The following is an 8730-nucleotide window of genomic DNA, read 5'->3' as shown; positions in this document are numbered from 1 at the left end:
AACAAACAGAGTGACGAATAGCCTTTGTCCATTGTATTTCGCCCCCTGGTGGCACAACTGACATACTAGTCAACTTTTAGTAGGACATTCTATAATTCTCAGTCTATAATGCTTGCATTTGTCCACCCCTCCTTTGCCCTGACTGGAGTCTTTGTTCCTGTCCCAGAATATTGTGTGTTCTGTTAGCTCAATAGCTACCTCGGTTGTATTAGTGGCAGAATACAATAGTTGTTTATGAGATTGTTTGCGGAAATGTGTGTGGAGCAGATTTAACTCATCCATTGTATTGTTTATGGATCTGGTACTAGGGAGAAAAATCTCCTACCTATGAACTTTCAGCTTATGCACTTTCTGACACAGGAACGAAGAGGACTGTAAGTCCAGATTGTGTTCTTTGGGCTCCCATTTCCTGTCCTCAATTTTTTTATTCTGTGCGGCAATTCAGTCTAGTACGACATCTGGCCGCTATTCCCGCCGCGCAGCAGCGTAGCGTGCGTACTCCCAGCATCCTAGTTCTTTGTACTTGCGTATACCCTTAAAATTATGTCGAATAATGACTTACGAACATTTCAAGTAACGAATTCATTTAAATAAATTGCATGTTTAATAATTCAAACAAGCAGGCAACAGATGTGGTATTACTGTTTATTCTGTTTCAGAAAATGACCCCCATGCCGGTGATGATGGTGCTCTTATGCCAAAGACACCTTCAGGTGCTGGCTGCACAAACTCCCTTTATAGCAATGTGCTATAACCACAGTGTAAGGAAATCTTATACATCTGTATGACACTCAGATAATACCTTCCCATACAGCAGGCATGGTGCGACTCAGTGATGACTTAGAAATACCTGATATCGCAGCCAATTCATGCTGCAAAGCTTCTGCCTGCCCCAGTTCAGCACACAGCTCCAAGAAGATAGCTCTTGGAAATCTAAATCAACTTAGAAGTCAGTCATCATCAAGGGACAGGAAATCAGTGTTATCTCTAAATACGCACTCTCTCCTAATACTTTTTTAATTTTATTTCCAATGCCTTCTGACAATGCTAAAGCAGCCACGGTAGCTAGAACACTTCGGTCATTCTGTGCACCATTTTATTGTTACAGGTTGATTACATTCAAGTGCCATACTTGTAAACAAAACGCAATTAATTTCCGTGCATTTGGTAAAGCCCATGTCACGGATGCGAATATAAGAAAGAAAGGAAAACCGCACAGAAACCGTAGCACTGCTTTGACGCTGGGTGCCGCTCGTTTGCAAAACTGAGCAGAAACGTGCATACATGTGGTCTGAGGCTGCTATGGAAATGTGTGTGGTGTTACGGCAAGTTTGTTTTTATACACCTCAACGTGAGCATGGAAACGGCCGCACGCAACGTTTTTGTGTGTACGCACTAGTTTTAAACCGATGTGAGGGGGATATAGGGCTCTCGAAGGAACAGGAGGCGTAAAGATAATTTCCCTACGGGGACAATAAAAGTATGGGCGGCATGGTGGTGCAGAGGTTAGCACTGTTGCCTCACACCTCTGGGACCTGGGTTCGAGTCTCCGCCTGGGTCACATGTGTGCGGAGTTTGCATGTTCTCCCCATGTCGTCGTGGGGTTTCCTCCAGGTACTCCGGTTTCCCCCCACAGTCCAAAAACATGCTGAGACAAATTGGAGTTGCTAGATTGCCCGTAGGAATGTATGTGTGAGTCACTGGTGTGTGAATGTGCCCTGCGATGGGCTGCCCCCCCCCCCATCCAGGGTTGTTCCCTGCCTCGTGCCCGTTGCTTCCGGGATAGGCTCCGGACCCCCCGCAACCCAGTAGGATAAGTGGTTTGGAAAATGGATGGATGGATGTACACCTTCTTTAAAATAACAAGAATATATCCTAAATTCTTACACCCCTGCCTGATTCCACAGGTCCTACCCCCCACTTATGTGTCCCCCATCCCACCCTTCCATGGCTTGTGAGATGGACTAGGACAGGGGCTGGAGCGGACACAGGGTCTGGACTAACGGGATCGAGGGCTAAGCAGCGGCGGAAACTTCAAACCTGCACATGACACTGTACATCGTACCCACAAAAAACAAGTGCATGGCCCATTCAAGGCTTAATATGTACTGTAGGGGCTCCTACCATTTAGGCAGAATTCACATTCTCCCTTATCTATGCTCATGCGCGCATGGTGTGGTGACACCTGTTTTTGGTGCTCCACTTGTGGTTACTTTTTTCTACCACACCATGGCGTGACAGTGGTGACCCCGATGTTTTGGTGCATTTTTCACCCCGACCATGCTCGCAAACGGAGATGCGCTCAAGCTCCCAGAGTTCCGGCACGGCTAGGCAGCAGTTTGGTTCGTGCAGGCGGAGGCTCAGTTTGCCTTGCCAGGTATTACACTATGAAATATTATTATGTCGTTGCAGCACTGAACAGCTCCACGGCAGCTGGAGTGGTGAGTCTGCTGCTGAACCCTCCGGAGGCAGTCAGATACAGTGCCTCTCTGTTGCTGAGCACTTACGAGCTTTCCGAGACAGAGCATGCGTGCCGCTTGCTTGCGCGGCCTGGACTCGGCGATTCACGGCCCTCGGAGCTAGCTCTCCTAGGTGACCATCAGCCCTGGTTTATTTTTAGGGAGCTTTTCTTACAACAGCTGCTCGCAGTGGTGCGGGGAGCTTTAGCTAATCTCCTGCTTAAAGGTTGTAGGGAGTTTGCTAGGAAGGCCGAAAAAGTGCACACCGCCAGGCTGGCAGCTGGTTCAGCCATGTGTGCCCAAAGCTGGGATAGCTCTCCGCCGTGTGCCATGGTTAGCGGCAGTGAGCATCGGCCGTTCCAGCAGCCTGCTCATCGTCATCGATGCTGTGTCTGGCTGCTGTTTCAACAACAACAACAACAAATTTATTTTTATATAGCGCATTATCACAACATTACATTGTCTCAAAGCGCTTTACAGTATCCTCACCCAAAGCCCCCAGTGAGTAAGCCATAGGCGACAGTGGCAAGGAAAAACTCCCTAGAAGGAAGAAACCTTGAGAGGGACCAGACTCAAAGGGGAAGCCCATCCTCCAGGGGCCGGCAGGGATAGTCAAATAGAGAGAGGAGAGCAAGGAAGATAAGCCAATGCCGAAGCCGAGTCTTCTTCCAATTGCCAGGCAACCAGAGGTAAGGCAGCGGGTCATACATGGAAGATCAGAACGGCGAGCTGGATGCAGGGACGTCACTGGTGGTGGTCGGGTGTGCTGGATATCTTGATAGATTGAGGTCTCCAGGCATCACCCCCAGGAGGAGTAGGGGAAATAAAATGTACAATTAGGCATAGTAGAGGAGGCTATTGGCAGTGCTAAAAGCTAGGTGAGTACAATATGAAGTGCAATCTGCAAGCTCCGGCAGATATGGCTATGGCAGCATCAGTAGGAGGGAGAGGCAAGTGGGAATGCCGGCATGGGGAGTCCCTGAAATGTCAGCACTCCAGTTCCACAAGAGATTGCAAAGCTAGAGTGACAGCACTGACAATCCAGTTCATCCAAAGCCAATGGCACCGATCCCCACCCAGCTCTACACCTCACACTACAGGTCTGCCTGGGAGTGAAGAGTTAGCTAGGGCTAGAACTAGTGTCCCTATACGCTAAACTAAACAGGTGTGTTTTTAGTCTGGACTTGAATATTGAGAGTGAACCTGAAACCCGCACATCCGGTGGAAGACCATTCCACAGCAGAGGAGCTTTGTAGGAGAAAGCTCTGCAGCCTGCCGTAGCTCTTTCTACCCTAGGCACTAACAGATATCCCATGGCTTGAGAGCGAAGCAAGCGTGGAGGGTTGTATGTGGTCAGCAGTTCACTAAGGTATTCTGGTGCAAGGCCATTTAGTGCTTTATAAGTTAATAGCAGTATTTTATAGTCAATTCGAGACTTAACTGGCAGCCAATGAAGAGAGGATAAGACCGGTGTAATATGATCAAATTTTTTAGTGTTTGTTAGAACTCTGGCTGCAGCATTCTGTACCATCTGAAGTTTATGCAAGGATCCAGACGGGCAACCCGATAGGAGGGCATTACAGTAATCCAGTCTGGAACTTACGAAGGCATGTATTAGTTTTTCTGCATCATTAAGTGAGAGCATCTTACGAAGCTTGGCTATGTTCCGTAAATGATAAAATGCAGTTCTAGTAATACTTCTTATGTGAGCATCAAAGCATAGATCTGAATCGACAAGAACGCCAAGATTTCTAACTACCATGTTAGGTTGTGTAGGAAGGTTACCAACGTTGAGGTGGTGGAACTTATTTCTAGCAGCCTTGGGACCAATTACCAGAACTTCTGTTTTTTCTGTGTTTAACATAAGGAAATTTTTTGCCATCCAGCACTGGATATCTAATAGACAGTCTTCTAACCGAGATAGCAGTGATATATCATCAGGGTTAACAGATATGTACAACTGTGTATCATCTGCATAACAATGAAACCCAATACCATGATTTCTAATAATGTTACCAAGAGGTAGCATGTATAGGGTAAACAGTAGCGGGCCCAGGACTGATCCCTGTGGGACACCATATTCAACTTTAGTGGCCTTGGATGATTCATTGTTTCCTCTGTGACGTGGGTGCGCAGGTCAGTGTTTACCTGTGTTTTACCTGTGCAAGTAGTCCCTTGAGTCTGCCCTTTACGCATCTTGTCCTGGATCCGAACCCTCCAGCCAGCAGCCCCTAGTCTCATTGGTTACCTGTTTCCTGCAGTGAGCTGTCTTAAGGTCTCAGAAGCCACTGGACAGAAAACCGGCCCTTGTGGATGCATGGGCCAGTTTGGAGTGCTCTGTTTTAGTTACGAAAGTCGCTAAATGTATATTTTAACAGAGTCCTTTAAGTTCCTGTCACGCCAATGGGCTTGCATTTATTAATATTGTGATGCAAACTGATGTCTTAGAGAAAGTTTAAATATTCATAGCAAGTGGAATCTGGTCAGAGTCTCAAAAGATAATGGTGGTGACATTGGAAAAATGCCTGACGATGACCTTTCTGTTAGCATTCTTATTAGGAAAAATTGGACATCTTTGCCTAATTCCGCATTTTATATGAAATCTACACTTAAGTTTAATTGGGCTGCTAACTGCCTTACAAGAAAAAGCCCCAAAGACATTTTTTTCTAATGAGCTCAACATTTGTCTTCAACAGCAAAATCTAAAAATAGAATAATAGTTCTGTAATCAGGTCTGAGTAATCAAAACTATCCAGTTGGCAAGCCGTCAGTTCCTGCCAATTTAATTGTATTCCCCAGACAAGTAATTCAAATGGTTTTGGAATAGTTTGCTGCCACTACCTACACTTGAGCTTGTTATCACAATAACTCAAAAAATATTTGATGGATCTTTTTCAAACTTTACTACATTGTGTGGGTGGGTATCTAAAACAATTCAAAATTTGAGACAAGTCACACAAAAATTAAAGAAGTAGTGATACTTGTCAGGTTCGCCGGGTAAGTGACGGGCAGGCAAGCGGGCAGGAAGCAGGCAAGGAAGCGAAAGTCGGGGAAAATGGGGATTTATTAAGGCTGCGGACAGACACGGAACAAAAGACTAGTACTCACATCGACTGACATCAGTGACGGACCACAAGGCAGGGCAAGACATGGACTGAAATAGAGAAGACTGGGCGAAAATAATCGGACACAGCTGGGCAAGATCGGGGAAGCACACGTGGATAATCAGGGGGCGTGGCACACACGAGGATGGGACGAGCCGGGCATGACAATATTAAGAGAAGAACAGCCTCAGACACATTATCTTGTTACCGCAGTAGCTCAGAAAGTATTGTGGTAAGAAAGTTGAAAATCAGTAGGCCCAGGGAGAGAGGCATATTGGATCTATTACGTCTTAGGTCTTAAGCAAAAAGATAATGTTTTGAATACTATGTGTCCTTGTCTCCCGGCAGCCTGCACATACTTAGTTTTGCAGGCCCTGAAGACCTTGGAGAGACAGACAGCAGGGGGGGGGGCACCTGCAGGTAGGGATTTAAAGGAGTCTCAATTGGTTAAGGAATATCATAGACCTAGAGCAGTCGCAATGTGTTATACGCCATAAGTTATATGGTAGTTCAAACACAAAAGTAGGATTACCCATACCATAACCATATCCAAGTCTAGCAGGAGAGAAGAATAGTATGTTTTGAGAAAATGGGCAAAATGGGTCGATGTTACCCTTATAATAAGAGATCAACAGAGGTGGAGGATTATGTTTGTTGAATGTTTCAGTCTTTTTTGTTGGTATTTTGTGACCAATCAGGACTTAGTATTCTTATGGTTTATCATCTGGTTGCTCTTTGTGCTTGAGGTGCCAGTGCAGTGCTGGATTGCTTGAATAAAGGAGAAAACTTTGGTCACCAGCTGCGAGGTCTGAAGTTTTATTTGAAGTAGGAACTATTAGAGAGGTTGATTTTATTTTTCTTCCACAGTATTTAATGGTATTTAATATTTTTCATACTTTGCAAACACATTGTAAAGATCTGGAACTGATCAAATTTAAAGACAAATCGCACCGAAACTGAAGCAGTGCTACATGATAGCAAACAGAACGGCAGCCTCAGACACTTCATCTTGTCGGCATGGTAACTCGAAGTATTTATCATATCTTTTTCAAATTTTGCAGACACATTTTATGGCTGATGATCTGGTACTGATACAATTTTGAGACAATTTCTACCTAAGTTGAGCAGCCAGAGAAACGCGAGGATCACCTACAACACAGGTAAGTACACACACGCCAACCAGGGGCAAGACACCACAAGTACAACCAACACAAGTTTATAACAGCCATTTGTAGAATTAAAAGGGAATTATAGTATGCATCTCTGTAAATTTATCTATCTTTCCATCCAAGTGCTTATCCTGGTCAGGGTAATGTGCAGGCCTGGAGCCTATTCCAGGTAGCATGGGGCACAAGGCTGAGGTACACTCTGGACTGGATGGCTGTGTATATACTATGCAATCTTATTTGAAAATGGAAAAAGATACAGTGAATATGGTTCTTATCCAGTAACTGCTTTAGTTTAATGACCAAAGTTCTTAGTTGTGCTACTGACCCTGTTACATACCTCTTATAGGCCAAATTACACTTGCCCAATCATAATTTAATACTGTATTTCAATGATTTATAAATAATATTGTTGTGCTTTGTGTGACTGCTTATGTCATGTGATGATTACATGGATTTTGGTCCATCCATTTCAGATGCGGTGCTTGTTATCAGATGATCAATCATAAAAGACATAGGTAGAGATAGTTCAGGGTGGTCTCAGTGAAAAAGTATGTCTTACGTAAGGTGGCTGGGGAGAAAAGAAGGGAGAACTTCTAAGGGAGGCAGTCACAAGTGAATGGATTACAGCTTGTGCTGAGCGCTAATGGTGTCTAAAGCAATACATAAACAGCTGAATGCTAACTAATGGCTTTGGATTATATATGTACCTCTGAGCCAAATGTATATGTACGTCTGAGCATTTTGTGCATGCATGTTTTTATTTGACATAGGCCTAGATTAAGAGAAACAAATGTCTGCTCTTGAGTAGGAGTGTTATTTTCATGCTGGTGTTTAATCTTCAAGAATCAGATTGACTTCGTAGCTGAGTTTTCTCATATTGACTTAGCGATAACAGCTAATCACTATAGTGCAAAATGTATTATGGGAAATAAATTGCTCAAGGGCATTTAACATCATTGATAGGTTAATGTAACTGGGTATATATACTGACCTTTATCTACTCCTATCCCATATTTTAAATTATGTTTTTTATATTAATAAATATTCGTCATTTAACGTCCTTGGACTTGTTGTCTTGAAGCCAGGTTATAAAGTAAAGTGGAGCATTGTGATTGCTTGTGGTTTTGCTGGTAACCACAGCTAAGAGGAGTGCTTTAAACTTCATTTAAACCCATTCTATTTATCCATCAGGTTCCAGATAACGAGTCCAGTTTAATGAGAAAGAGATGTATCAGATGACCTTTGTAGTACGTAATAAAGTCATTTAATATGAGCCCGTAAAATATCTATGTCTAATAATTCACGTAGCATAAAATATTTTCAAAATAAGTGAAAAGTGTGGTTCGTTCTTTGGATTTTCCGTTTCAAAACCAAACCGGAAAAACAAAAAAACAGCGGCTATATATATATAGACACACACACACACTTCTCAAAAAAACTAAAGGAACACTTTGAAAACGAATCAGATCTCAATGGGAGAAATCATGCTGGATATCTATACTGATGTAGACTGGGTAATGTGTTAGGAATGAAAGGATGCCACATCGTTTGATGGAAATGGAATTATCAACCTACTGAGGGCTGAATTCAAAGACACCCTGAAAATCAAAGTGAAAAATTATGCGGCAGGCTAGTCCATTTTGCCGAAATTTCATTACAGTAACTCAGAATTATACTCAGTAGATTGTATGGCCCCCACGTGGTTGTATGCATGTCTGACAATGTCAGGGCATGATCCTAATGAGACCACGGATGGTGTCCTGGGGGATCTCCTCTCAGATCTGGACCAGGGTATCACTGAGCTTCTGGACAGTCTGAGGTGCAACCTGGTGGCATCGGATGGACGAAACATAATGTCCCAGAGGTGTTCTATTGGATTTAGGTCAGGCGAACATGGGGGCCAATCATTGGTATCAATTCCTTTATCCTCCAGGAACTGCCTGCATACTCTCGCCACATGAGGCTGGGCATTGTCATGCACCAGGAGGAACCCAGGAC

This window comes from Brienomyrus brachyistius, chromosome 9 (genome assembly GCF_023856365.1).
Source record: "Brienomyrus brachyistius isolate T26 chromosome 9, BBRACH_0.4, whole genome shotgun sequence".
NCBI lineage: Eukaryota > Metazoa > Chordata > Actinopteri > Osteoglossiformes > Mormyridae > Brienomyrus > Brienomyrus brachyistius.
Note: the sequence above shows the minus strand (reverse complement) of the source record.